Genomic DNA, 6,884 nt, shown 5'->3' with positions numbered 1-6,884 from the left:
TGAAGACTACACATTCAGAAATCACTTGTACATTTACTATTTTTGTTACAACAGAAGTTTCCCTTAAGTTTAGAAGAGAGAGATGGAGGAAATAAAGTGATGAAGGAAAGAAAAGAATGGAGGGATAAAGCAAGTGAGAGAGAGAGGTTTGTAGAAAAGAAGGATAAATTGATGGAGGGGTAAGGGAGAAATGGAAGTGAATGAAAAAAGAAAATGACCAAACTTTTTGGCTCACATGTATAATCCTAGCCCTCTGGCAGTCTGAGATGAGTGGGGTTCTTTAAAAGGGGGATGCTGAGAGGCGACAGAGCAAGAGTCAGACCATGTGTCCACTAAAAATTAAAAATTATCTAGACATTGCAACAGGCATCTACAGTCATAGCCACATGAGATTCTCAGGCAGGTTAATTGCATGAATACTGGTGTTTGATGCTGGTATGATCTAGGCTGAGGCCACAAAACACTAGCCTTAGCCACAGATGGAAATTGTATCTGAAAAATACCTGTAAACACACCCATGCACAAAAAATCAACAAACTGACTAAAAAACATTTTTCCTCATCTAAAATGACCATAATTTCCCTGATATTTCAAGCAAATTAGACATATTTAATTTCTGTGAAACTGTGGTCAAATTGAGGCCAAAGCCAGGAATAGGAAATTTGTAAGCTTCTCTCAAATGGATGCTTTTGGGCAGGTGTCAAAAATTTCCTTGAACTAGCATCCAAGTGGTGTTGCCTGTTTATCAATAGGTAGGGTGCAGACCCCATATAACGAGGGTAGTGGGTTTCAACCAGGCCCTGGCCAAACTACAACAAAAAACCACGTAATTTTTTGGGACACCAGTATTCCTACCTACTTGAGAGGTAGAGGAAGAGCAATTGGTTTAGAGCACGAGTTGTAGGTTTCTGTGAGGTATTATGTCACAGCACTATTCCCAGGGTGACAGCTTGAGGCTCTGTTTCAAAAAAATAAAAGTGTCCTACGTAAGTGAATCCATAAAATTTTTTCACTTGCGATGCAGCTTGGTTCACAGTGCTTTCCAAAATCTTAATTTTTGTCTGAGTTTATTAACAAAAACGTCAACCATTAATAGATCAATAAATCACAAATTGGAGATCACTTCTCTGTCTGTGGGTGGAGGACTAGGTAGTGTCCTGGTTCAAACACTTGAGGGACGCCACCTGAAGTGATCAGAAAAGGCCACATAGTATTTTTGACAAGATGCCTGGATTCCAGGGCAATAAAGAATGAAGTCACTACCTGGTCACTGTGGATGACATCACAATGGATGTTGCCATGGGTTACAATTTTAAAGCTTAAACATATTCCTGCTAAGTATGTGTGGTAGCTTTTCACATATGTTGCTGGGTGCAAACTGTTAAAGAAGAGTGGGGTTCTTTTCGGTTCTCTCAATTCCTGCTTCCTAATGTTTATTTGTGTCTGTGACCAAGGGATTCAACAAGTCTTCCTTTCCTTTACAATTCAAAGACGTTAAAGCATATGGAAGTGTGAGGTTTACAACTAGTGCTGCCTTAAGATGTTGTACAGCATGAACCTGAGCCCAACATCAGACAGTATGAGAAGGTACTTAACACAATTCTCAGTTCTACTTTTTGTGATGTTTTACATCATTTTTTTTTTTAGAATAGGTTTTTTTGGAAAGGTAGGTCTCACACAAAAGATTCTCTTTGGACATCTGATTAGGCAATGTGTCCAGTAGAGTACTCCATAGCTGCAGCTATTTATGATGATCATGGAAAATAGCCTAACTGGAAAGTTTCAACATTCCTGAACTCTGTGTCAAGTGCATACAAAGTTTGGGCTTCTAGGCCAAAGGTAGAAAATAAGTAGAAGAGTTATGTTGGGCCACATACTCTATATAAACAATAATGAAATCTGACAATAAAAAAGAGATGTATGCATCATATGCATCATGGTTGTGACATCTCCCAACACGGATATGGCAAACAGTCCTGACATAATCACTAGGGCCTTTGAATTGGAAATTTGTCAAAGCCCCGGCATAGGTCATTTATTAAGTAGAGTTCAATAATTATTGACAAGCATGAGTTTAATGTTTGAAAGTTCTAGGAGGCCAAGGTGTGCTAATCCCATGAGCTCAGTTGTTGGTGACAAGTTTGACTAACAGAAAACACACTCAGCCCTAATCTCCTATCTGGTTCCTCCTGAAATATAAAAGGTAGCTAAGCCTTGTGGGGCTTTAATTTAGCTCGAGATACTCCAGAGGCTGAGGCAAGAGGAAATCCTATATCAAGGAGTTGGACATCTCTGTGTCCTAGGCTGAGACCCATGACACTGTAGAATGGGCAATAGTGTGAGATTCACTCATGAAAAATAATAGAAGATAGAAAGGAAAAAATAAAATTTGCTAAGCACAGTTTTCAAGAGCAAAAGAAAAGAGAGAGGTCAGTAGGCACATGGAATAGGGGACTACATAAAGGAGGAGATTTCTTGTGTCTTCTGTGGGGAGGATCAATGAATCAGGAACCACAGGTCTGGGATTGGTTCGTTAGGATATTACCAGTCTATTTCATGGGTATAAGATTTTCAGAGATGATTGGTTCATGGCATCTGCTGATTTGGACAAGGAATATTGGCTTAGATTGAAGGACGCCAACAGAAGAAAAAGAGGGAATACTCTGGATTTGGGGGGGTGCATATGACAAGCCTGATTAGTGTCAAGAATTCAGTGTATGGGCAGTTTGCAGTGAGTACAAGAATTTAGATTAAAGGGTAACAGTTATATATAATCCAAAGACTTGACAAAGACAGGTTTTAGGAATATAATTTTCCAAAGAGAGAATAATTTCTCTAGGTGACATGCAATCTAGAGCTAATATCTCAAAACTATAAATTTGGAAAAAGTAAAAATGAGAGGTCAAATAAATATATTTTCTCAGCTGGGAGTCATGGCACCTGCAAACATCTGGCCATTTTTTTTTTTTTTCAGAGATGGGGATCTCACTATCTCTCAGGCTGGTTGCCAATTCAGGCAATTCAATCACTGGGCCTCCCAAAGATGACCTGCTTTAAGCAATATCACTGGCCTCAAATGATGGTTTGAAAATTATCCCTACTTCAAGATATGGAGTGTTGACTCAAATCTTTAATACTAGCACTCTGGGAGGAGCACTCTAGAAGTGATTGGTCCAATTAATTTGGAATGGTTGGGGGGGGGGCACCTGGACTACCGGATGCTCAGGAGGCTGAGACAATAAAATCTGTTGAGCTGGAGAATGAGTGCCTCACCCCGCCCAACCGGAAACTACTAAGGCTGCTGATGCCATGTCGCACCCTGCACTTCCGGAGACCATTTAGGCCTCATACCATGCAGCCCTGCTTCTGTGTCAGGCCCTCACCTGATCAGAATCACCAGTGGAGTAGTGTTCTCCTTGCTGAAGTCACTGTTTGCTGGATTCTGCCAGAATCAGATACAGCATATCCCTCCCTGCTGCCAGATTCTTGTGCAGCATGCTCCTGTAGCTGCTCCTACAGCCACAACTCTCTGGTTTGGCAGTAGAAGAGGAACTGTGCAGGGCACTTTCCACAAAAATCCAGCACAATGAACTGATCATGCCGAGGTCTAATTTTGGAAAAACATCCCCTGTCCCAACTCTGTGCACTGCCAGAGAAAACTAGAACTCACTCTATGGGGATACTGGTGCTGCAGAGCAGCAGGGGCAATGGCACAGTGGCTGAGGGAGTTAAGCATTTGCTAGCCTGGTACCCCCAGGATTAGAATGATCCCAAGTGAAACCCTCAACAGTGGCTATTGAACACCCCAGGTAAGCAGGCAACAGCTGCCCCAGGTGGCTGGTAGTTGTGGGCAGTGGCCAGGCCTCAGGAGCATTGACCTTCCTTTGATTCTGACAGGTGCTAAGCCCTGGCACCCTGGCACTTCGCATTATTGGAGGGACCAGGATTGCAGCCCTGTAAGGTCACCAATGTTTGGGTGTGAAAAAGGAATAAAATGGAGAAAGAGACTCAGCCTTCTGGTCCTACTGTGCTACCAGGAGGGGCTTTCTGACTTTGTAGAGCACCAGAGAGAGCCTGATCTGAACTGACAGTAGACCTCTGCTATCTAGATGATGGAGACATTTCAAACTATCCCACCTAAGAGTTGATACTGAGTCAATTTGTTGAGAACCCCTAACTTGGGACAATCACCCAGGATGCACTCAGTGATACCCTGGTTGTGTAGTAACAGGGAGAGTTTATTTTCCCATTCCAGTTGCTTTCTGGGGACTTGGTGTTTCTTAATTGTATTTCTTAACAGCTAAGACTTCACCAGAGTTACTGATCCACCAGGATCAAACAAGAACCAGGTGAATACAGGACTGAGCCACCTAACATCAACACAACAAGCAGTTTTCCCCAGCCTCAGACTGTAATACTCTACAGGTTCTTTGCAAATCTAAAGGGGAAAAATCTGCAATCATCAGTTCCATATCTTTAATAAAGGGCTGGTTAACGACAACTCTAGGAAACCCCAGTCCAATTTCACTTTACAAGACCACCTAGCCAACAGTGAAAAACCATCATGAGGCGGAATCAGCAGAAAAAAATCTCGTAACGTGAACAGAGTAGACCAACTTCTTCAAGAAACGATAAAAAAGACACAGCACAAGTTTGTTATTGGTTTGTGATTGGTTTGTGATTTAAAGCAATCACAAACAAATGGCTAAGATGTCAAATATCAAGTTCAGAGTTTGGATAGCAAATAAGATCAACAAAATTGAGGAAGTGAAGAAATTGAAATCTAAAGCAGAAATTCAAATGTTGCCTCAAGAATTTAACAAATTTAAAGACAGACTGACCAAAGATTTTGATACATTAATGCAAGAATTTGCAGCACTCAAAGTTCTAAAAAATACAGTAGAATCCATCAATAACAGAATGAAGCAGGGAGAAGAAAGAATCTCTGATACTGAAGACAAAGCTTTTGAAAACTCCCAAACATTCAAAGAGAAAAAAAAATGAAGAACAAAAATAGATCATTCTCTCAGAGACCTCTGGGATAATTCAAAGAGTTATAATATTTGCCTTATAGGAATACCTGAAAGTGTTGAGGTTGCTGCAATGTTTACAGATGCTTTGCTTCATAAAATAATTAAAGGAAATTTTCCAAAGATGCCCAGAGATTCTGAAATTCAGATAGCAGACAGTTTCAGAACACCAACACAACTCAATCAAAACAAAAATTCTCATAGACACATAATCATTATTTTTGCTAACGTTAATATGAAGGAGAAAATTCTGAACGCTGCAAGACATTAGAAAACCATTACTATACAAGGAGAAGAACATTAGAATGACTGCAAATTTCCCTGCTGAAACCTTTCAAACTAGAAGAGGGTGGCCCTTGATGTTTAATATCCTTAAACAAAATAACTTTCAACCCAGGATCCTATATCTAACTACACTGAGTTTCAGCTATGATGGAGAAATTAAACACTTTAATGACATTCACATTTCGAAGAAATTTGCCATAACTAAACCAGATCTTCTGGATTTTCTCAGACCCATCCTCCATAAGGAACAACACAATCCTCCACGACCAAAGTAAAATCAGTCAAAAACTTTTGATCAAACATCTTACAGGGGTATTTGCGAAACTTGGTAACTGTAGAATGTAAAGGTTTTGGCACAATAACTGAGATAACGCCGGAAAGGCTATGTTAACCATTGTGATAAAAATGTGTCAAATGGTCTATGAAGCGAGTGTATGATGCCCCATGATCATATCAATGTATACAGTTATGATTTAATAAAAAAATAAATAAATAAGTAAATAAATAAATAAAGTAATAATGTAGGCTCTGAAAAAAAAAATTCTAACTTTTATAGAAAGGGTTAAAAATGTCCACTGGACTTTTGAAAAACTCAATACCCCAAACTCTGTCTGGTTTATCTACTCTCAACTAATGTGAATACCTTAAACTGCCCTCTAAAGAGAAACATGTTTCCTGACTGGATACAAAAACTCAGGACAGACATCTGCTGTATTCTAGAATTGGACCTTCCTTAAAACATAAACATAGACTCAGGGTGAAGGGATGGTCATCTATAATTTAGGCAAATGGAAATGAGAAAAAAGCAGGTGTTGCAATTTTATTTGCAGATACAATAGGCTTTAAATCAATCAAAGTAAGAAAAAACAATGATGGTCGCTTTTTATTTATTAAGAAAAAAACTAAAAATGATGAAATTCCAATTATCAACATTGATGGACCCAACCAGAATGTGCCTAACTTATAAGTGAAAATCTGTAACTGACATGAGCAACTTGGTTTCCCCCAACTCTATAATTGTTGGAGACTTTATCACTCCTCTGACACTGTTTGATAGATCCTGAAAATAGAAACTAAGCAAAAAATATTTTTGAATTACACTTAAACATTCAAAATTTGCATCTAATAGACATCTATAGAACATTTCATCCTAACAAAACTGAATAAACGTTCTTTTTATCAGCTCATGGATCATTCTTCAAAATTGATCACATCTGAGGTCACAAGTTTAACCACAGCATATTTAATAGAATAGAAATCATTCCTTGTATTTTCTTGGACAACCGCGGAATAAAAGTTGAACTCACTGAAAACAGGAATCTCCACATGTATACAAAAACATGGAAAATAAATAACCTCATGATGAACAATAGCTGAGTCATAGATGAGAGTAACAGGGAAATTACCAAATTTTTGGAACTAAACAATAATGAAGAAATGAATTATCATAATCTGTGGGATATAACAAAGGCAGTACTAAGCAGAAGATTTATAGTGTTGCAAGCCCTCCTCTAGAGAACAGAAAAAGAGGAAGTTAATAAATTAATGGAATGTGAATGTCTTGGCACA

This window comes from Nycticebus coucang, chromosome Y, assembly GCF_027406575.1.
Source record: "Nycticebus coucang isolate mNycCou1 chromosome Y, mNycCou1.pri, whole genome shotgun sequence".
In the NCBI taxonomy this organism is placed as follows: Eukaryota; Metazoa; Chordata; class Mammalia; order Primates; family Lorisidae; genus Nycticebus; species Nycticebus coucang.
The sequence above is the reverse complement of the archived record's forward strand: the minus strand, read 5'-3'. Positions refer to the sequence as shown.